Consider the following 24,672-nt stretch of genomic DNA (forward strand, 5'->3'; position numbering starts at 1 on the left):
AAGATTTGGAGGAAAAAAGTGGTCAGAGCTTCCCCACTAGGAAAACTGTCTGTGCAAACTTCTGGAAAAATTTGGACCCCACTCACAATAAAAAAAGCAAGTCTGACATTTACGCAATGGCCTGATTGGAATGGCTAAAAGTAAAGAATTTACTCATGTCAGATTAAGACTACATGTTGAGCATATTCCTGACTTTAATGGAATCCACAACGGATTCCAGGAGTTGTGATGGGAGTCACACTGTTGCCGATCCCAAGGAGTACGCATGTGCATGTTTATTTACGCACATGAAAAAGTACAGGTGTGCATGTTGATTGACGCAGATGGAAAAGTACAGGTGTAAATTTCTGCTTGCGGACTTGTAACATATTTGTTTTTGGAGAAACTCATTCTAGACCCGCTGCCGTGCGCTTCAGTTTTAGGAATGGTCCTTTTTATTTCCATGACAATGGATTAGCTACTGCCATCAAGAGGAAGAAATCTACAACCTGTCTTAGGCCCATAAAACCAACTGCAAAAGATCTGTTAATATCTGTATGTGATTTCTGGATGCTAACAAATTTCTACATGTAGACCTACTCTGGGACATGGGCATAATGACCCAAAACAAAGTTGCTTGCACCAAAGAGCCACCACACAGAAAAGTTTCTATGTGAGCAAAATTGCTGTTTACGGGTGCCTACTTTCATTTGTCTTTTCAAACAGCTTTGAACTTGGCAAGTTACAAAATACATTACGACTCGAGCTGTACAAGTTGAAAGGGATTTGATTTTCTCCCTCCTGCGTGAGATTCTAAAGAAGTCAGTAAAATAAGAGATTAAACTTTTCCAAGTATTTTGGGGGTCAGGGGACATTGCCACCAGTTTCAGAAGTTTCATATCTAAAAGACGTCTGGATCCTTTATGCATGTGTCAAATGAGGCAAGTGATGATGGAACACTTGGTCTGTTCAGGAAAACATTATCCTAGTAATAACACTTTTATGAGTGGAAGTGTAGCATTCATCTGGTCTGTAGACCCAACCCACCCGTGTTCATTATTTCCCAGTTCGATGTGTAAAACCTTGCTGCCTGGCCTACAGTCAAGTGTCTTGCGGTGTCCCTCAAACACCATATCTCAGTCTCCTTTTCAATAGATCCCTCTCTGGCACAGCCTTTTGATCAGTGCCTGGTATACTTACAAAGCAAAAGACACACAATTGATGGATGGAATGCAAAACAAATCAAAACATTCACCCCCAGTCAAGAGATCTGGGTTAAATCCATCATCATTTTGCTAACCATGCCACTCCAGCGTAGACCTGGCCATATGCAAATCAGTCTTGACCCTATTTATAATATATATAATATAAATATAACCCTATATATAACCTCATGGGAACAGTCCAGCCCGAACTGCCAAGCCAGGTTCTTCCTGGGCCGGAAACAAGCATCCTAGGACTGGTTTCAGGGTTTCACCCCTCTTCAGCCAGGTTTAAACTGGGTTGGCATGGTGAGCAAAAAAATGATGGATTTAACCCAGATCTCTTGACTGGGGTGAATGTTTTGATTTGTTCTGCATTCCGTCCATCAATTGTGTGTCTTTTGTTTGGGGTACTTACAAATGCATGCTGGTGACCCACAAATTCACTTCCACTTTTAAGATTGTCCACTCGGAGGAAGGAGAACTTCTGGTCTATGGATGGAGCCAAAGCCATGAGTCTAATATATGGAGACAAGGCACTTAATCCGTTACCATTGAACTGGGCCTCAGACCAGGGTACCCCTCTATCTGCCTCATCAGCTACACCACTATGTATAGGGAATGCAAGAATAAAGCAATTACAGTTATTAAAGTTCTCTGCGCCTCGTGAAGACATGGGCAAAGAGGAAGGATGCTCTTCACGGCCACCAAAATAGTGTCAGGGAGTCCACGGAGTACCCCATGGCCTCCACTCAGGTGGATGGAAGACTGTTTCCCTGGTGATATGCACGTTGAGGGGAGGTCTGTGTCGAAGATGTGATTCTATTGATTCACTGCCATTCACAGGACCACTTACTTCGGTGGACACATTTCTGTCGAGCTTGGCATCCATGGCTATGTGACATCACTATTAATGACTACGCACTAAAACAAGAAAAACACACTTCCAAGTTTTTGATGTTAAATTTGTCTAAAGAGTACCACTTCGGCACGAACAATAGGATTTGGATACCTCGATGCTACTAGTTTTCGACTTGCACACTAAACAAGTTAACCTCAGCTAAAAGTTGCAACACTACAGAAAGTCACCAGAGCTGGTGCACGTCTCTCCCCCTTTTGGACCCTTAGCCCAGTCAATAGAAGGCAGCTAAGGACCTCAAAGGGGACAGGGGTCAACTGACCCTGTGATGCTCTCGGGTTTCAAAAGGTCGCGTGACGTCACATCCGCTATCCCTGGCATTCTAGTGAATCACTGTCTATGGCTGTGATCCAGTAACTTGCTGTACATTTGCCACAACATGTACTTCGTCCCCAGGATGACGACACCGGACACCAATATCGCTCTGACGACATTTTCTGCTCACAGGAGAGAGGTCGGTGCTGCTGTTTGAGTTGTGAACAGGAAGCGTTTTTGCTGAGATAAGTGAGACCCTGCCCTGCTGTTGGTAACCTTTCCCCTGATCAGCGTTTCTTAATCTTTTGACTTGTGTTGACACCCACTGAATCATTACTGGAATCCGGTCATTATTGGAAGCTGGGGACGTCGGCCTAAGAATTTTTGTGATTCAAAACAAAACCCTAAAATACAGAAACAAGTATACACCCAATAAATGCGCAAACATTGAAATATGTGGCTTCTTTCGCAACCAAATATAAAAAATGTTTCAATTTTCCAATTTTGCTTCTTTAATTGGATATACTTTATTTTTTTCTTTATTTTAGTATTGTTTATTTTAGTAAAACAGTTGTGGACCCCTTGAGTAGGTCACGCGGACCGCCAGGGATCCTCGGACCACACGTTAAGAACCACTAGCCCAGGACATTTAAAAAAAACAAAAAAAACCTTGTCTTAGTTAAAAAACAAAACGAATTTAGAATACAGGGGCAGGTGATTTTGCTTTACATCTCATTGAACGCCAGCGAACAGGTCTTATTAAAATATCGAGTTAGCCTGTAATTTTCACAAGCAAAAATATTAAATGTATAACATACTACAATGTGCAACCCCCTCTTCTCATTATGAAATAATATCGAATCAGTATTAATATGCTGAATGCTGTAGGGATGTTAGTGCGCCATCTAGTGGCTCACTTAGCATATCCAGAAGGGGGAAGAAGCTAGCAACGAGTCAAGAGCATCATTGCGATGTACCGAGCAGAATGACCAGTTCCCTTTTATTCTCCCAGATGGGACAGGACAGCGAGGACGACAAGAAAGTACTATCTCGCCATAATGGATTGGAAAGGTCACATCAGAAACAGACGATAAGGCAAATAAGCCTCTTAAAGAAATATGTGGTCTGGAACATGACTAAACTAAAAGGAAAGCATCTGGACACTCAATCAATCAATCAATCAATCATTTGTAGAGCGCATTACTCACCCGTGAGGGTCTCAAGGCGCTGAGGGGGGTGCAGCTACTGCTCGAACAGCCAGTTCTTGATTCGCCTCCTGAAGGTCAGCAGGTCCTGAGTCTGTCGCAGGTGGGTGGGGAGGGTGTTCTAGGTCTTGGCGGCGAGGTAGGAGAAGGATCTGCTGCCGGTGGATGCGTGGGACATTGGCGAGGGCATTGTCAGCGGAGCGAAGCTGGCGGCTCGGGGTGTAGAAGGTGAGACAGTTGTTGAGGTATACTGGTTCGGTGTCGTGGAGTGCCTTGTGAGCGCGAATGAGGAGCTTGAAGGTGATCCTCTTGTTGACTGGGAGCCAGTGCAGGTCTCAGGTGAGCTGTGATGTGGGTGCGGCGGGGGATGTCTAGGACGAGTCGTGCGGAGGCGTTCTGGATGCATTGTAGTCGTTTCTGGACTTTGGCTGTGGTTCCTGCATAGAGGGCGTTGCCTTAGTCCAGTCTGCTGCTGACAAGGGCCTTTGTGACTGTCCTTCTAGTGTAGGTGGGGATCCATCTGTAGATCTTGCAGAGCATGCAGAGGGTGTTGAAGCAAGAGGAGGAGACGGTGTTGACTTGCTGGGTCATTGAGAGTGATGAGTCCAGGATGAACCCCAGGTTGCCTGCATGGTCGGTGGGTTTTGGTGCGGCTCCCAGTGCGGTCGGCCACCAAGAGTCGTCCCAGGTGGAGGGGGTGGAGCCGAAGACGAGGACCTCCGTCTAGTCCGCGTTCAGTTTCAGGAGGCTGTTCTTCATCCATTCGGCGACGGCATTCATTCCTTCGTGGAGGTTGGTTTTGGCGGTGGCGGGGTCCTTGGTGAGGGAGAGGATCAGCTGAATGCCCAATTTTACCATGTTTCATTTCATGGGGACAGCACAAGCAATTTAGCACTCAGAAGTAGGGGTAAAGTGCATAGAGTCCTGATGCCAACAAAACTGAGTTCAGCAATGTAAGGGAGTGAAAGCAAAAGGGGAAATATGATGCCAAGGATTTCAGGTCTTACAACAAGCGTTAAAATAATGGTTTGTGGAAGGTTACTTTCAGGGTTGGGGGGGGGGCAGATTTCCAAAGGGCAAGAATAAAGTCTATAAACTTCCTTTAGTATTCAATCTTACATCTCCATGTCGGGTTATATTGTATAGAATGTGTACCATCTCAAAAAAGCCCATCAAGATATTTGCATACTCATTCGAAGTGCTGCTACATGCAGCAATTCCAATTGTATGTAAATAGTAGAATCAGTTTAAACTGTAATGCTTATGGCATGGTGCTTTTATGGTAAATTCAACATAAAATCAACTAATTTTAATCACTAAATGCTCAATAATCATTATGTCTGGAGTTTGTAATTCCTCAAATGGGGAATCAATCTATACGTTTTATCAAATCAAGTGCTAGGAGGATAGCATTGGAATCCAATATTTATCAAACCCCTTCTATTATTTAATAAGGTAGTTGTGTACCCAATAAATTATGTACTACAGGTATTTCTTTAAATAACTCACAAATTTGGATATATTTTCCAAAACTGCTTTGTTATTGAATGTCATTAGTTGAGGTGGATGGGTAATGGGCTCCTAATCTAGTTTACGCAAACTGTACAATACTGTTATGTCGGCGTATCTTAAATTAAGCAATCTCTTATCATTTAAATCGATTTCTCCATTGGGTCTAGCATTGATTTTATGAAGTTCCATTGCGAACTCCATTAGCAGTTGAAGATATTAAGAGCCAAGCAGATACTGTAATGTATCCTCAGTAGTATGTTTTATCCATTATGATGATGCTACCACCTTTGTCCATCTGATTTCATATGAGAGAATCTAGTTTTGGTAAATTATCTGCTTTTCTTGCTTCTCGTGTGGTATTAAATTAGGGTTTGTAGAGGTAGTTCTATAATAAATTCTTTGTAGATCAGCTAAGACTGCTTTTTCAAAGCCCAATATTATTGGATTTGAGACCAAACAATTAATCTGATCTTTAGTTTTGAAAGGATGACATCTTCCTAGGGCTGATCTTGGAGAAATATCAAATCCTCCAAGTGCGTTATCAAATCTGTGAAAAATTGCCCCAGCAACTAAGTAAAGGAGATGTTTAAAAGGTAATACTGCAAAGTACGATATACTGGACGTAGAAGGTATCAACAATGGGCCCATTAGGGTTGAAGGAGGAAGAATGACGATGAGCATCTATCATGCTAATTTGCGTAATATTTATTTGAAGCTCTTCTATCCATGATTTTTTCAACCTGAGTTGAAACGCAAGAATAGACAATGTGACCCATAATTCTTAGTGCATTCGAGATTTCCTTTTATAAACAGAAAATAAACAGTACGCTGTTTAATTGGTATTGGTGAGGGGACCAGGCACCCCCATTGGCCTTTGATATGGGCTAACTTGGTATCTTACAATTTTTTTACCAACACTATATCAGAGTTCAATATTGAAAACCAGTAGGAGTAAAAAATATCATTACACTCAAATTCAATCTGTACAAGATATGTGGATCTTTTCAATTTATCAAAGATTTAGGACGAGCATTCAGATATAATATAGAACTTGTGATGGTGTTAAAATGCAAAAACTGTTTACATTTTATATGGAACCATTTTTACTTTTTATTCATCTAATTTATTTCAATATATATATTTTCTTAATACAAGAACCTTTTTTGCTATGTAGCTAGTATGTGTGAGCATTATACACCTACCTACTTTTCTAGAATAGTTTCAGGACAGAAACAAATAAGTATATCCCAAAAAGCCCACCTCATTTCACCCCTCCTCCCAATGTGCTTGCAATTTCAAACTAAGAATCGCTTAGCTGTGAATATGCCCTTAACTAACAGCTCACAATTTACTTTTTTATTTATTTATATATTTAAAAAGACAAAAAAGAACCAAAAAAATTACAAAATCAGGTAAACCACCACCCCCAACCCCCCACCATGGGTCAAGAAAAGAAATAAAGAAGAGAGAAAGAAACATACTATTAATAAAGCTTATCGTTATAACAAAATCAGAATGTAGGGCTATTTTTCCGTACAAAAGGCAATTCAGTAATACCTTGGCATTGGTTGCTAAGCAAGAGGACTAACGAAAAAATCCATTGTGTCATATGACACAATCATGTACTATCACTTAAACGGGGGTATAGAACCACCGGGATGGTGAAAGGACAAGGATGGGGGGAGGGTGCGGGGGGAGGCGAGGCAGGTAGGACGACATGGGAGCAGTGGGGGAGAGAGAGCAAACCCATATAATATAAGATAGAAAGGACCCTATATCATGTGACCTAAGTGTTCAGGTATTCAGGGAGTCCATTCATCTATTCGGTGGGCCCCAAACCAGAAGACCCCTTTTTTTCCCTCCTTCCTTTTTTAGAGTAAATGGCCCATTCTAGCCTATATGTGGCGAGCAATCTCGCCTGCCATTGACCAAATGAAGGGGGGGTTCAGATCTTTCCAATTTGAGGCAATACATGTCCGCAAGATAGTCATTGCAACAAATATCAAAGCACCTCCTTCTTTTAAGTCAATATCATCATAAAGCCCTAACATAATAGTGCCAGGGTGGCGGTCACATCCTAATTGCACCGGAGAGACCGCCGCTGCCCCTGAGGACGGTCCCTCCACCTCAGGGGTGGCGGACGGACGCAGGTCCGTCCACCATCTGAGGTTCTTTAATTTTGACTCCATCTTACATTTGTCTTCAATTTGTGTTGCCTTTACACAGACTGCTCTATTCATGAAGTGTTTCTGCCCTTTGGACTGCAACGTGTAGAAAACCCCCCTCTGTCCTTGCTTTGAAAGCAATCTCAGACACTAGCTGGCCTAACTGCATACAGACATGTTCTGCCATTACTGATTGACCTATAAGTGCTGTAGTTGATTGACTTATGGGTTGGGCAGAAACACGACGTAAGGGGGACATTCTGGTTAGATGATGTTTTTCTATTAGCTAATATTTTGCAGATCTTGTATGTCCATATTGGGTATTTTGTATGCTTGCAGAAGCTAGGACTGCCCCTTTCTTTTATGCTGAGTTTGTAAATCCTAAGCATATAAAAGACCTCTGTGTTCTGTATTCTTTAGACTGCCTCATTCAGGTGCTAAAGGCTCCTGTGCGACGTAGTCTCACTTATTAAGTTTAATAAAGATGCCTTTTAATATTTCAGCTTCTGTGCCAAGTTCTTTTGTATTAGTGAGACCCCTGAGAATGAAGATTTCAGTTCTTCAGATGGCGCGGCCAACGCAGGCTTCATCAGAGAAGTGACTTTCTGTGGGAGTGATCTTGTCAGGAGACAGAAAGCTACTGAGGAGGACAAGACCGGATTCTACTAAGAAGGTAAACTGTGCCCAGGGATTCTGGAGATTCTTCATCTCTGCAGCCCAGTGTATTTCTGCTCTTCCTCATTTTGATCCTCCACATGATGTCACTCCTGACTGAGAACCTTTTTGGCGTGAGTATTAAAAAAAAACAAAGAGACCGTTATGTCATTTAAAACTTGACAGTTAGAATTTGGATAACCTTTTGATTAGTAAAAGTAAGAGTTAAGTATAAGTGGATCGCTCCCAGTCCTTTGTTTTTAGTTTTGCTTGGTTCTTAGTTTGGTTCTTAGTTTGTTTGGTCCTTAGTTTTTATTTGAAGATTGCAATTTTCAAAAACCGAGGGTCTTGTATATTTACGAGTGTATCGATAGAGCTAGCCCCTTGAAGTTTGAAGCTAGATTAGTGAGCTATAAGATGCCTGATCTTAGCAAATTTGGAGCTTTGTGTTGGCCAACTTTGTATACGTTTGGATTAGCCGGCTTCCCCTAAAGGGAATATCTAAATAGGTTTTGATTTACAAACATATTTCTTCCTTGGTGATTTTGTATCCCCAGGGAATTAAAATATGGACATAATACATACAAGGATCCTTTGTACTGCGCAGTTTTATGAATGAAGATATGCAGAGCGATTTTTGGTGTTCTGCTAACCAAAGCTAGTGAATTGAGTGTATTTTCGCTTCTTGGACCTACATCAGTCTGTTGGGCTGTTTTTGCAGTCTTTTGGAATACAATTGAGAAGCGTTTCTTGTAAATATGACTTACAACTAGTATTTACAAATGGTTTGGTTTAAGTACAGTCTGTGGGCTGTCCTTTATTTCTGTCCTGAGTATTGATATGTGGGTTAAATGTGTGTTTAAATGTCTATGTGGTTTTCCCATTAGTGCAATTTCTGTAAGTGAATAGCGATGGCACTATTCACGAAATACATGGCTAAAAGCGCGCCGTATTGTGTGTCCCGAGTGTTTGACCCCTTTCTGTTTGTCTGAAATGAGCTCATATGTGTGTTTGTGTTTTTTCTTGATGTTTTCAGTCTATTAAGCAAGATGTCTAAATGTTTAAAAACTAAAATGTAAATTCACATTCACTAGGAATAAAAAGCCCCCAAAAACGAAATTGGGTGTTTTGCAAAAAAATAAATAAACTTACAGCATTTTCCTTAGATACATTGTGTTAGGTATTAATAGGCAAACAGATCAGCTGAAGTAAATTCCTGCTGAACTCAAAATAATATAGAACACGCATTGATATGTTTTAGTTTGAAAAAGACTGCCAGCTTGTTACAAGCACTTAGAGACAAGCTAAATAAACAGGAATTTTTATTTAGCCAGGATTTTCCCCTCAGTTGCACAGGTGAAAACGTTGCATTTCAGAATGTTGTTTTAAAAAGGTTTCAAAACTAAGGTTCATTATTTTGTATTATAGGAAGACATTTCAATTAAGGGTTTTCCTTTCTCTAAGCATATTCTTGGCTCAGTTGCTAAATAATAATTAACCCATGTAATGTAGAAACATTTAAAAAGAAAGAAACCGTAAAAGATGCTGAAACAAGATAGGGCAAGTCCAGGGAAACTAAAAAGTTAACGATGTCTTGAACATTGATTGGCAATCTCAGATAAAGATCAATCAGGGAAATTGGTTTTGCAGGTCAGTTTCGGGTGACGAAAGTTTGTTTCTTACAGTTTAATCTGGTTAATGTGTACATGACCTGGGGAGGCCAGGCCACTTTGTTCGTCAGCCTAAGTGGCACAAAAAAAAGAAAAGAAAATGAAGTCAGATTCAAGGAATTACAGAGCCTTAATATGTGGAATTATCAAAACTGATAGGGTTATAAAAATAAGTGCGACAAAATTCGTTTTTTACTATTCATGAAGCTTAATACTTATACTGTGACCTCCTAGCATTGTAATTTAATTTAAGGTATGGTATACTGCTGTCACGGGGCGGGATGCCACAGTGATGACATGGATGCTGACGTAGACTGGTGGTCGGCTGTTCCTCCCTTTTCACCCCTTTCTGTTTCCGACTCACAGCCTGCCTCCTCCTGGCCGGAGGAGTGGTCTAGGACGGATAGTAACACCCGATGGGAAGACAGAGACACAGAGGCACACGGACCCTTTAATTCACCCGGCGAAGGCGACGAGACCCCGCCCCACTGGTTCGCAACGGAAGCAAAAGGAAGTCATCGAACGGCGGTTCCAGAGGAGGAGAAAGCGAGAGCGACTGGAGAGCGGAGACGGAGTACGACGGGGACGAGATCCTGACGAGCCCAGCTGTGGACTGCAAGCCAGGAGGCCAACGGACTGGCGACTCGCCCCGCCACGTTTCCGCGGGAGGAGCGTGGCTTACAAAGGTACGGGGCAGAGTGGCGGGCTGGGTTACACATAGCGGCCAAATTGAACGTATAGCTGACCAGTGTAAAGAGTGTACAGGCTCCACATCCCCTTCCCTCACGAGCACGTAAAGCACAGGACCGGCCGTGTGGAGAAAGCTCTGCAGCACTTGGTGTCCCTCACTTCCCTGGTCCCAAAGAACTTTGAGAAGAACGTCCGAGTAATTACTCCTCCTTTGTTTTTCTTGTTTCCTGTTGCATCCCTGACCTGGGAGAGAGTCCCTGACCCCGACGACCTCCGCAGAAACACCGGTCTGGCGGGATCCTATACCTGGCGTGACAGAAGCACCCTGGAACGACCTATATTCCCCAGAGGCGTCAAGACGGAACCGGACGAGTTTGCCCGGTTAAGACTCTCCAGCCGGAGACGAAAAGCTTACCTTAAAATAAAACCTTCTTTGAAAGCATTATTTCAGGTGTCAGACTCGCTACCTTCTGCCTCTGTTGATCCCGAACCCCAACAACTGCATAATAAGGACATTAGCATATAGATTTTCACTTGACGCAGGCGTGAAAAACTCATTTTTCTCAGGATTTGCAGGAGATATGTCCAATGTCCAATCTCTGCAATTTGTAAAGAACATTCTGAGGATGATTAATATGTAACATTATTATAGGATATTTATTTTTTAGTGCCCCAAATATCAAAGTCGAATTTGGGTAAAATGTGGGCATTTTTGCCATTTACAATAGCTTTAAAGTGCTTTAGGCTTCAGTAAATGCATACATTTAGGTATAATACAAATGTGCAGGTTGTTCCCATTTGGGTTTCCTTTTAAATAGGTCAGTGAGCCAATGTGCCTGGTGCAGAGGTTTGAGTTTAATATCAGGGTGGAAGGTTTTAACTTTTGCCGGACCTAACTGAGCCTTCATCCATTTAAGGTAGATGAAATGAGTACCATTGCAAACAAGCATTTGTTCTAAAAACTGGTATGTGTGTTATTATGTTCTGCGAATTAGTCACAGTAACTGTTTTAATAATCTAAGTATAGAAATAAATTGTAGCCCCTAACAGGAGTAATATATATATCATGTGTTTTTAAATAGGGTTGGTTATTGCAGGTTAGAAAGAGTTGGGAAGTTTTTTTTGTCTTTTTCAGCCTTAGAGTGAGGTGGGATTAAGGAGTAAGTGTAAACAGATGGAGAAATTATTGCTTGGAAAAGCAGGGCCTCAAAGGGTGTTGGCGCACGGGACACGCAGAGTGTCGGTGAAAAAGTTTTTAGAAAGTTAAAAGGGTTTAGCATGTACTCAAAAGATGGTTGTTACAGTTGATATTTTGTGTGTTATGTGCAGAAATGTTCGTGCGTTTTATATATTTTTGCATTTTATCCTTTTATGAATTGCTCCTGGTGAGGATTTTAAGCCTGACAAATTAAGCAGGCCTGAATATTCTGTTTTGAGCTGCAGGTTCACAGTGCATAAAAGTGCATGCAATAGTGTTGTGTGTCACCGCTTATTTACATATGCTATTGTTTTGTCTATGCTTTTTGTGCATTGATATACAGCGCGTATATCTGATGGCTTGGCATATGTGTGTTTTTTTTTGGTTTTTTTTGCACTGATACTAAATTTCACAGATATGATTTTTTCATGCTGTGAGCAAAACAAGACAACACTTCACCAGTGTATGTCAAATTTGGCTTTAATGGTATTTGAAGGAAAATAAAAAAGAGATATACAGAATCAAAGTGTGTCATCTGCAATTAGTCACGATACTGTCCTCTTCCTTTAAGGAACAGGTAGTCCTAAAATTATGTATCTTGATTGGACGTAAGGATAAATTATAGATTTGTGACTCTTGTACATGGTGACCTAATTTCTATATTACATTAGTCAGTTTTGTTCTGCTTCCTAAGTAGTGTATGGCTTTGTACCATAAAGGAAACAAGGCTTCATTTTTACCTAGTCCCATTTTCCTTTTCCAAATTCCTTTCACCAGTTGGTGTATTGCTCAGGTTCACACTTCCAGACTACAGTAATGTACCAGAGACCCCATATTATGTATAATTCCCTTTTGTATGACCAGACTGGTTTTCAAAATTTTTCTTTAGGCCTACTCTGATGTTTCCCAGTTTGACTGTTAGGGTAGTGATGGACTGGTTAACTGACTCAATACTATAGTATGATACGTGTTCCACCTCAATAGGAGATACCTTACGTTTTTTTTAATATGACAAATTCAATGCCTATTCTAATTTGGTTTTTAGTTCCTTTTTCCTGCTGCTTCAATTTTTGATGGACCAAATGTATTTTAAATAATGGAAATACCAGGATTCTCTAGTTCTTGTCTTTTGTTTCCACATTTTGATCATTAGCTTTTGCATTGCATAGTCCACCTGATGCACAATTCTTATAGGGAGGTATCTACATGACCCTGATAAAATGTATTATGCGATTTCTCTTTTGAGGTGTTCTAGATAAGGAATTTAGGAACACCTATATGTAATCATTTAGAGAAAAAAAATGTGTTTGCCCCATTAGACAATGCCACCATGTGTGAGGACATCCATTCAGATAGAATTCCCATGTCGCTACCTACCCTTAGATGGTAGAGGATATGCTCTCACATGGAAACCCAATTAAAGAGGCTAGAGGCACTGTTTTGCCTACTGCCTTTGTCTTTGTATTGCCTTTGAGAATGACAGTGTGTTCTAGACCAGAAATGTCCCATGACGTATGGCCACTCCTTTAAAGATTGCAGGCCACTTGCTTGAAGTCCCTTGTTGTACAATGAACTGTTTTTGTACTTAATTGAAGGAAACAACTGTGTCATATTTTCTACGTCACCAGGTTCTGCGGGATCTTCCAGAGTCAAAGGGAGAACGATACCCTGCAGAACGGTGATAAAGATGAGTTCTAATTCTCATCAGTGATAGCTAACAGATGAACAGTCCCAACACCCAGAAAGTGCTTCATCAACTGTATCTCCAACGTATTGTGCTTGCTTCATCAGAAGGCGTTGAACATCAGAGAAGGAGGATCTGGTTTTGCCACAGAACCAGAATTTCAGTGCAAAGAGCAAAAGAGAAGGATTCTTGTTGTTTTTGAGGCTTCAGTTTTCCACCCACCTGTCATGTGCTGGTTAACCTCTGACAGTGTGCAGTCCCTTGAGCCCCTGGCCTGAGTTTTGGCCACACAACCCCTTTTCCTTTGCTCCAACGGAAGTGCAGTGCATCGGAGGATTTGAGATTGGCAAAAGGTACTACATTATGGTGCCCGTGAAAGAGCAGCCCAAGCATCCTCTGACACTGAATAAGAGAGTGTTGGAGCCTGAAAGTGTTGGTGAGAGTGACAGTCTGTTGCTCTTCCCCGATTAATAGTACTTGGGTCTGCATGAGATGATCTGTGCCCTTGATCAATGAAGAGCACACTATCTGTAGTGCCTGCAGCACAGGAAATATTGGTGCACTGCATTGAGACATTGAGACTTTCAAGTGAGCTGTGAGTGTTTGCCAGGAAGGCACTCCAACGGATACTGAGTAATATCATTTTCATGAAAGGCCTGAATGTAGAGGCCCATGCGGAAGAAAACAACATAAACAGGTTTTGATGGACAATAGAAGCCTGCCAGAAGAGGCTTTGACGGACTCTGGGTATTTCCTGTGCGATTGTATAGAATTGGTGTTTGGAGACTGATTCTTATTGTTTTATTGGCATTGTCAATAGTCACTGAAATACATAATGTTTGCAAAATAATTGTAGGATTTGCCTGTGTAATGATAAAAGGGGGGTCTGAGGTTCTTTAATTTTGACCCCATCTTACATTTGTCTTCAATTTGTGTTGCCTTTACACAGACTGCTCTATTCATGAAGTGTTTCTGCCCTTTGGACTGCAACGTGTAGAAACCCCCCCTCTGTCCTTGCTTTGAAAGCAATCTCAGACACTAGCTGGCCTAACTGCATACAGACATGTTCTGCCATTACTGATTGACCTATAAGTGCTGTAGTTGATTGACTTATGGGTTGGGCAGAAACACGACGTAAGGGGGACATTCTGGTTACATGATGTTTTTCTAATGGCTAATATTTTGCAGATCTTGTATGTCCATATTAGGTATTTTGTATGCTTGCAGAAGCTAGGACTGCCCCTTTCTTTTATGGTGAGTTTGTTAATCCTAAGCATATAAAAGACCTCTGTGTTCTGTATTATTTAGACTGCCTCATTCAGGTGCTAAAGGCTCCTGTGCGACGTAGTCTCACTTATTAAGTTTAATAAAGATGTCTTTTAATATTTCAGCTTCTGTGCAAAGTTCTTTTGTATTAGTGAGACCCCTGAGAATGAAGATTTCAGTTCTTCACATTCTAATAGGCCCCTATATTCGGTACAGAGTGGGAAGTTTGCCCCAGGTCCGGTTGCCCATTTAGATACCCTACTAGGGGTTATATATGAAAAAAATGGTTTTATAAATTGTGCTTGTAGCTTGGAAGATAAAAGACAAGTTTGCGCTAGGCCAAGAGCAGAACAGAAAGCGTTCGGTACGGAATTCAGCTTGAGCTGCCATTTGGAGTCAACCTTACTCAGATCATCTGGTCGTTGTTCGTTCAAAATATTGTAGATACTACCAATCCTGGGTAAATTAGGGCAGAGTAGTTTGTCCATAAGATCGACCACTGTGAATCCTGCTGACCCTTCGGTTTTATATTTTAGATAATTCACTATTGACTGGTATTGAAAAAACTTGGTGACTGCCCAATTTATAATCAATTTGCAAATTCTGGAATGACCGTATGCAACCAGCGTTTTACAGATCCCATAGTCTGGGGATACCGACCGAGTACCATTGGTAAATGTATGCGTTCTTGAAGATCAGTGGAAGATTATCATTCTGCCTGATCGGGGTGTAATAGTTTAGTTTAGAAATTCCAAATACCTTACAAACATTGCGAAACACCCGATAGGCATTGATCATGGTCTTAAATCGTACTCGCTTGTAGTAAGAGAATGCCAATTGGTGCCAGAGGCAGCCCCTTGCGTGCTCTAATAGAAGCAGGAAATAAGGAGAGGGTAGTCCCGAAGGGCTTAAGACACAGTCGTCATTTAAAATTTCAATACAGTGTTGTAAGGCAGTGGCCCAATAATATAACTTTAAGTTGGGGAGAGCCCAGCCTCCCTCTCCCTGGGAAGAGAGAGGAGGGTGAAGGCCCTTCTTGGCTGTGAGTAAGACCAGATGAACCGCAATTTTTTTTATCAAAAACAGCGAGAGTGTGATGATTAAAGCTTAAAGTAATTGCTCGAAAAAAATAAAGTAACTTCGGAAAGTATGTAATCTTTAGAACGTTGCACCTACCTACAATAGTTAGGTGCAAGTTATCGATTCGCCCGAGTGCCTTCTCCATGTTAATAAGGAGTGGGGACAGGATTTCTGACACTAAAGAGTCTAAGTCAGAGACTATATTGACTCCTAGGTATTTTGCCTTACCGGTAATTCTCCTATCTTCCCAGCTTTTTTTCCCCATTAACAACTATCTGAGTGTTTGTTTTATTCAGGGAGTAGCCAGAAATTGCTCCAAATGTCTGGGCCTCTTGTTCCAAAGCCCTGATTGCAGATTCAGGTTCGGGGGTGACTATGGCTAGGTCATCGGCATAGGCCATGACTTTTGTATCTATGCCGAACCTACTAGCTGACGGGATAGAGGGGTTTAATTCAATTTTTTTATCAGAGGGTCAATGTAGTGTGCGAATAGCAAGGGTGAACAAGGGCACCCTTGCCTCGTTCCTCTGGTAATCTTAATCTGATCAGACAGGTGGCCATTAATACATATTTTGGCTGTTGGCTCTTGATAAAGTGCCTGCACCTCTTGGAGTATTCTAGGTCCAAAGCCGACCCTACGCATGATGACCCAGAGAAATTGCCAGGAGACCCGAACAAACGCTTTTTCGGTGTCTAAAAGTATTAACGAGATCGAGATTCTGACACCTCTGCTGCCTCAAATAGGGTGATTGTTCGGCGGACGTGCTCGATGGTACCTTTTTTTAGGTATAAAATCATGTTGCCACTTAAAACTAGTGACTCGATGTAGGAAGAGAGTCTGGTGGTGATAATTTTATAGAAGATTTTAGAGTCAGTATTTATTAACGTAATAGGCCTATATGAAGACATTTCCAAGGGTGATTTGTACTTTTTCGGAAATATAACTCTTTTGGCTAATGACCAGGAATCTGGAGGTTTAGCCCCCTCGAAAATAGATCTTACTACCTTGGTAAAGGCATCCTTAATTTGTAGAGAGAAAACTTTATAAAATTTGATCGGTATACTATCCATACCGGCGTCTTTGCCGTCCGGAAGGCAGGTAAGTACAGCCACAATCTCCTCCCATACGGGGCAGCCTTCAGGTACCTCATATGCATTCTGACGGAGTTTAGCAATGGGTTTGTTTCCTAGATATTCCCTAACCCTGATTTCTATATCTCCAGTTGTTCCGGGTGTGTCTTCCGTATAAAGCTTCTCATAAAACTTCCTAAATGCTTACTCTATTTTTACGGGATCAGATGTCATTCCTTCAGTGTCTGTATTTTTAGTGGTAATGGTATTCATTGTGACCAGTTGCCTAGTTGGGATGGCCAGCTGGTGACTGATGAGTTCGCCTACCTCATAACATTTCTCCTTTGACGCTACCCATTTAGCAGCTACTTTTTCTGCCAGCATTGCTCCCATCTCGGTTTTTGCCACAGAGACTGTAAGCTGTGCCTTCTCTATGTCTGACCCTGCCTGAACAGCCTGAATTAATGTTGTCTCTGCCACAATCAGCTGCACCTGCAGCATATTAGAATGCAATTTTTCTTTACGATTTTTCCTAATAGAAAACCGTAGAGTCTCGCCCCTTATGCCGGCTTTAATGCGTCCCATACAACCATAGTAGAAGCTGATCCGTTGTTAATGCTAAATAATTCTTGAATCCACCGGACCATGTGTTCTCTGTAGGAGTTATCATACAGTAGTGCCTTTTCAAAGGTCCAATGCGAAGTGGGTGCCTGATTAGTCTGACCTTGTAGGTTTAATATAAGGGGTTGTGATCCGATAATAGGCGAGGCGCTATGTCAATAGAGCATTCGTGAATTAGCACCGGCGAAACAAAAAAGTAATCAAGCCTGGTGAATGAAGCATGAGGAGCAGAGAAGAAAGTAAAACCATTTTGGTCAGATTTCAGGGATGCCCAAACATCCTTTAGGCCAGGAGTATAAATCAGGTTGAGCAATGCTCGGTAGACTTTGGGTTTCCGGCCTTGATAAACCCAAGACCCTTCCGGACCCCAGGCAAGTTTAAATTCAAGTGCCCACATAAAATTACCGGAAGTGGCCAGTGGGCAAGCGCTTCATTTACATAGTCTATTACCCCTGGATCGTCTAAATTGCTGGCATAGACAGAACAAATAGTAAATATAAATTTGGGGGATAGAGAGCAGCTAGCCAACACCCATCTCCCCAATGTGTCAGCTTTAACTTGGTTCACTGTTAACGGTAAGGTATGACGCGCCAAGATCCAACTCCTTTTACCTTAGCCCCCTGAGAAGTTGCCCCTATAGGCTTAAACCCGAGGGATTTCAACAGGGATTTCTGACTGCATTCAATGTGAGTCTCTTGGAGGCAGATAATATCTGCCCCCATCAGTCTTAGAACCTGTGCGGTTTTCTGTCTCTTTGCTAAATCGTTAAGGCAACATATGTTTAATGAGACGATCCTAAGTTTATTCAGTGGGTTCATTAGCTAACTCCAGTGATGGCCTATATATGGCTACAGCTACCCGCTGTCCCTCCCCTCGCCCTCGGCCCGCTCCCACCAACACCGCCCCATCCCCGACCCCGCAGCCCCCGGTCCCCCCCACCACCCCATCCCCTTCACGTTTAGTGAATACAAAAAAATTGAAGTTTAAATGGAATCCAATTCAGCCTATTAACTTAAGCCCCACAAGATTCAAAGCAGACCCGGAGCCCAACCCCCCCACCCCCCAAAAAAAGAAGACAGTCAGGAAAACCCTGAATGATGGTAAGCTTCTGTGAAGTCCCGACCACCACCCCACCAGGTGTTTCATTTCTATTTCTAGTGAGACTGCCTAGAGAAAAAGAAAATGAGAAAAAAAAGACAAGTTCACATATAGTGAAGAAAAAAAAAGGAAGAAGAAAAGAAAAAAAAGAGAGAAAAAGACAAAGCCAAAGGATGTCATTCAAAGTCTCCTCTGCTATGACACAACAGCTTAGGCTTAGAAAAGCCAAAGAAGAGCTTTGTCTAAAATCTAATGTTCATGAGTTCAGTTTTTCTTTCTCGTGGTTAGTTCTTTCAGATAATCTCCTGCTTTGATCTCGGATAGGAAAACCCGGGTTGATCCACCGTGTACTACTTTTAGTCTGGTCGGGTTCATCAAGTATACTTGAGCACCGTGTTGAAAGGGAGTTATCAATTGGCGAAGCCGCCACCTCCGCTTGACTTTCGCATGACTGAAGTTTGGCTTGGCAAAGAACTTTATTCCATCAATTTCTTTTTGGGAGTTAGGCCTGGCCTGATCGTAGACTATTTACCTCAGGAGAAAATTCCCCCCAAAAAACTAGAAATGCTCTGGGCTACTCGTGACTAAGGCTACCGCCGTCTCATCTCGACTTCAGGTTGAGAGGGAGGCGATGGGCTCTTTCAATCTCCTGACCTCAGTTCCAGTTAGATTGTGAGGGAAAAGCTGTCCACAGTGGTTTCACGATGAACCCTCTAGGGTCTTCCCCCTCAACACCTTCCGGGATCCCTAGCAGTCTCAAGTTGTTCCTCCGCATCCGGTTCTCCTGCTCCTCCATCTTAGTCATCAGGTCGGTGAGGCGAGCCTCGTGTGTGGCACATTGCTCTTTTACTTGCCCAGCTTCTGTTTCTAGAGTCTCTGTTCTTGCTTCCACCATGGAGACCCTGTCACCAATATCTGTGCAGATTTTATTGAGTTTTCGAATGCCACCCTGAAGTTTTTTAGAGGCCCCCTTCACAGCTAGGATAACAGTACGTGCTTCCTCCTGAAATTGTTTAATGGACTCTAAAATTGAAAGTAAAGAGGGCTCGTGGGTACTTACGGCAGTGGACAGTGGGCTTGCCCCATATTGTTTGGCAGTACCCCCAGATGAGGAAGTCCCTTGTAAATCTGGATGACGATTTACAAAGGATAAGAACTGATCGACTTTCTGTGCTAACTAATAGGACACTCAGCGGCGGCCTCCATTAATTATGGGTGGAGGGGTGTAGGGAACTGAATAAAACAGTTTTTCTAAAAATACTTTTTGCCGCCGGCTGCTTTAGCGTTGCATCTCTTGACGCCGCCTCTCCTCATCCTGTCTGCTGGTCCGAGCAGCCCTTAGGACAGACTCCCTGTCCAATCCCCACAGCAGGAAGAAAAGACGTCCTGCTCAGACCAGGGAGTCTGTGGGGTTTCTCCAGCCTGGCTGCTCCATGCGGCTGGGCTGGAGAAAACCCAAGTGCGCACGTGTGTTTTGGTCAGCCTGAGACGGCCAGCCAAAACACTTGAGCTCTTAGGGAGTGGAGTGGAGTGCACTAGCACTCCTCCTCCCCATCCCATACCTTGGCCCCGCCCCTCCCAACAGTGCTAAGAGCCAGCAAATGTAAATTACAATAGAAGAGCATCGTTTTAATTTACATTTACTGTCTCTAAGCCAGGCAGTGGGGCGACGCTCCTCCGCCAATGCCGAGGAGCCACCTCTGAGGACACTGTGAACTCATGTTTTACTTACTTTGGTTTTTTGGGGGGATTCATTTTGTGTCCTATTTTTGTACGTCACGCATTTATGTATATTCCGATTTACAGTTTTTGGAGTGCTTAGCAACTAATTCCTGAAGCAACAAAATAACTTAGAAATGCATATTGTTTCGATTTCATGTGTATTATATTTGATTGATTATATTTTGTTTCTGTTTTTAAAAGCAATAGCAATAATAGGGCAGTTACACACCCTAGGAATAGGTAAGTTAGAACATTACAGGCAGAAACTCTGGCAGAGTTGGGTTACCATTGAGACAGCAACAAACCCCTGAACTTGCTAATTACTGGGAATACTCAGACTAGCGAAAAAGAAAAAAACTGCAACTTGCTCCATCAATATTGGTGAACACTATATGAAGAAGAGCTTGCGTTGGGAGACCAGTATGCAATACCTAGCTACCAGAGGACTCACCAAACAAACAGAGAGGAAAAAACTAACATCCCTAGATGATTCCATATTTAAAGGGGGTGTGCTTCTACCCAAAAGACAACGAAGCAAATTAAAGCAGCAGATGAATATTTTGAGCAGTTCTGCAAAACCATCTCTCCTTCAGCGACAAACATTTTACTGGGCTGTACAACTGGTTTCTGAATTCGAAGGCACCTTCTCAAAAGACAAAAGTGACATAGATGTCACTGAGGGGGCGACCCCTGACTTGCCCCATTCGACATTTGGCACTCCCTTAGCACTGATTGTGTCACCCGATGGCAGGCATTTCAAATACTACAGGGGAAGTCCATTTTTATCATACTAATAATGAATGGGAATCTATTTTTCACTATTAGCTGACAGGTAAAGTCGAGTTACAGCTCCAGTGTTTTTTATCACGCCGAGTTAACTCAAAAAGGCACGGTTATATGTATGCTGTATGCATTCGTGCGTGTGGGAGCGTATTTGTATTAGAGACTATGTGTATGTGTAACAGTATGTGTGAGCTTGTGAGTGTGTGCGCGAGTGAGACTCAGTGGCAGGCAGTGAGTGAGAAAGAGTTAGACTGTCCAGGTGTGTTATTGAGACAGAATGAATGAGTGAGCGTAAAAGTGACTGCAAGTGAGAGTGGGTGTGTGAGAATGAATAAGAATGAGTGTTAGAATATGAGAAGGAGTGACAAGTGACAGTGTACTTAACTGAGCGAATGAGGGAATGAGTGGGGCAGGGTAGGTGAAAGTATGAGTAAGTAGATGTGAGGGAGCGTGAATGAATGAATGAGTGACAATGAGTGAATCATTAAGAATGAGTCTGAGTATGGGGGAATGAAAGTAGGAGTGTGTGTAAGCAGCAAGTGAGTGTAAGTATGAGTGAGTCAATAAGAATGAGCAAGAGGGCGAGAATGAATGAAAGTGAGCAAGAAGGAATGAGTGCGAGTGAATGGCAGGCACGTGTGGCAAAATATTGCCACGGACACAGAAGAAGTCATTATTGGCATAATGGGTACTCATGGTAAAACACTTGTACTGACATACTAGAAGAAATTCTAGCCACGCATGGAAAAATATTGATGCTTGCGTACATTAAGAAATTTTGGGCACAGGGTACAACCATGTTAAAGGGCTATAACTAGCACATTAGAGGTAGTTTTTGGCAGAATAAATGACAACTGTGGCATATGGGAAAGGGTTAAACATGAAACAATGCTGGCACTGACATACGAAAGGTAATTTTGGACAAACGAATCACCCATTTCTATGGATGGCAATAATGGCATGGCACAATCGGCTTAGCACCTCATGAAAGAACATGAAACTTTAACCCCTTGGCTGCAAGGCACATTCCCCTGCTGTGCTGGGGGGAGGGGGAGCGCGCACAGCGCCCCGGTGCTCATGATGAGCTCAGCTCGTCATGAGCCACGGTTCTCGTGTGCTCATGACGAGCTGAGCTCGCCATGACCACGCCAGTTTAATGGAACGCTCAGCACAGCAGGGGAATTATCCCCGCGTGTGAGCGTTCCAACGGTCATGACGAGCTCAGCTCGTCATGAGCACACAGGAACCGTGGCTCCCGATGAGCTGAGCTCGTCATGAGCATGGGAGGGGTTAATGAGTCACTTTTCAGAGCATATGGCTTTTAGCAAATTTTGGTGAAGAACTGTGCACTAAAATGCACAATTTGACCACATTGTTTTCGAAATGTTCGCAGAGGAAGAGCCCGCGCATTCCTTTTAGAAGAGCTCTGGCTCACTCGCTTTGCTCTTTACAATTCAAGGAAAGTATTTAACCCCACCACTATCTAAGACCATGCCAGCATCCTAATGTATGTAGTATAGAAAATAGACTGTTGTCTGTGTGGTTATATTAATGATACTGTCATTATTGAACTCCAGCAATGTTAATTATAGTCATGTGCTAAATTATTTTTATGCCGGCGTAATTTCGGTAATTCCCTATCACTGTTCAATGCGAAATTACTGAAAATTAAATGATTTCCCTGGTTTGCAGGATTATGAGTAATTTGGTACAAAAATCTTACCGCAGGAGTACAGAAACAACAAACTTATGCATGAGGTGCTGCTGTGAGTGTTCTGTTGTATTTAGCACTATTTTCGTAGCACAAAATGAATCTTTGTGTCCAATTTGGATGCAAGAGTATATTTTGTGTTAATAAATTGGCGCAAAACACTAGGTTATGCTCCTCCCTAAATTCCGTGTAATGTTGCTATAATTAAGCTACAGTAAATTATGAAAGTTATTGCCACCCCTAGTTAAATATTGTGATGTCCTCAGAGTTATGGTCATGCTAAATCAACTTGGGGAAAATCCAGGGTCAAAGGTCATAGGATGCGACTTCCTGCGGTTCGTTAAAGTGCTGTCACATCTGATACTCTTGACATTTTGGTGAATCACTGAGAGCGGTTAACAACTTGATTTTACTTAACTCCCTCATGGACACCACACTCTGCTAACTAAGCAGCCCCATCGCTCTCCTTAAATTTGGCAGTAATATCGTCACAAAAATCATAGTTTATAGACAATGTTATAGTTTATAGACAACGTTTCTGTAGTGTAGTGGTTATCACGTTCGCCTCACACTTGAAAGGTCCCCGGTTCGGAACCGGGCAGAAACACCAGCGTGGAGAAGCGTGGCTCAGTGGTTAGAGGCGGCAGACCCGGAAGCTGAGATCGGCCGTGGACCAGGGTTCGATTCCCCGCCTCGGCGGGTCTCGGGCTCAAAAAAATTCCACAGACTCGAAAATTCTCGCTCCGGTGCCTACTCGACTCACGCTCTGCGACTCTGGGCAATAGCTTGCTTAATCTCCACTACGGCCCCTCGCGGCGGGATGCCTGGCTTTCACCTTGTGGATACCCTGCCGGGGTATCCCACAGGGGAATACCAGGACGGGTTCCCTAAGCAAGCGCTTAGATACCGGGTCGGTGATTTGCGCTATATAAATACATGTACATTTAAATTTACATTTCCATTTATCATCATCTGAAAAACCAAGACCAGGTAAGAATTATTCAAAGATGTCAGAGAGCAGACAATATTAGGAAGAAAGCTCACATAGCCTCTGGCTAGCATTTCAAGAAAAGGGTTCCAAAGCTATCACTCAACACAGAAAAACGTACAATTGTATGGATTGTGGCGTTCCGAAGAGGATGCTCGATCATAGGGAAGTCAGCACTAATGTTGCGAACTCTTGGGAACACGCGTGCAGTGCAAGGCTGGAGGACCTGATTGATGGTCCCCCACCATTAGTGCTGTAATCAGACTGAAAGACTGTCCCCCAACTATAGGCTAAGACAGATTAATTTCAAATGGCTCTATCACACTCCTACGACTTCATAAAATGGGCTTAGCTACAGATACATGATATGTGCGTTGCTCGGCACAAGACGCCACATTTACCCTCCTGGCTTGGGCATGCCCTTAAGTGGCTTCTCACTGGGAATCTGTATGCAAGACCATTTGTGCCATCACCTCAGACCCTAATGCAGCAGATCCACTCACAATGCCTGCTTGGATATGTCAAGGAGGTTCCCGGTGCCAGCCGCTGCATTGTGGCGATGCTGCTGGGTCTGGCCAGGCATAGGGTGGCGATTCACTGGGGATGCAAACCTGCACCATCGACTAAGTCATGGCTAGCTGATGCTGCGCACTGCAGGCCACACCTGCCTGAGTTCTGGAATCTCATGCAACTGCGAGCAGGCCACATGATATTTGGGGGCCTCTGGTTTCCTACCTTCATGGCCTGGATGACACATATCCCGGCACAGCACCCCAGAAACTGTCTCCTAGTCCATGCCAACCTAAATGGTAGTATGTGTATCAACAAGATCACACTCCACAATGTACCGCCTATGCGGAGACACAACATGAGCCTCTAATTACCTTATTCTCATTCTCACTGTCACGATTCGTCATCGTTTGCTGATGCTGGACTTCCTTGTAATAGTATGTATTGGCTTTCCTCTGTGCTAAGATGTATTAATTGTTTAGCTGTTTGTTCTAATGTGCTAATGTCAGTAAAATGCTCAATAAAAAATAAAAAAATGTTGTGAACTCAAACATGAATTTCTCTTACTGTCCATCAGATAGAGAACAAATGGAACTGTGATTTTATTTTGGACCAGGGATGGTTAAAGGCGAGGTCCAAGGCAGGGCGGCCCCATTTTCCAATTACCTTTTTTCTCCAACAGCAGAATT

At 42.7% G+C, this 24,672-nt stretch overlaps 1 protein-coding gene and 1 non-coding gene across 5 annotated transcripts in view; one reads left to right on the top strand and one right to left on the bottom strand.

Annotated features, from left to right (window-relative positions):
- BMP15 (bone morphogenetic protein 15) overlaps positions 1–24,672 on the bottom strand; it is a 94,272-nt gene that overhangs the window by 57,087 nt on the left and 12,513 nt on the right. The gene's annotated exons all lie outside the window — the stretch shown is intronic.
- On the top strand, positions 23,020–23,092 carry TRNAV-CAC (transfer RNA valine (anticodon CAC)). The gene has a single exon. It is a non-coding gene; the product is annotated as a tRNA-Val (tRNA).

Source organism: Lissotriton helveticus, chromosome 10 (assembly GCF_964261635.1).
Source record: "Lissotriton helveticus chromosome 10, aLisHel1.1, whole genome shotgun sequence".
In the NCBI taxonomy this organism is placed as follows: domain Eukaryota; kingdom Metazoa; phylum Chordata; class Amphibia; order Caudata; family Salamandridae; genus Lissotriton; species Lissotriton helveticus.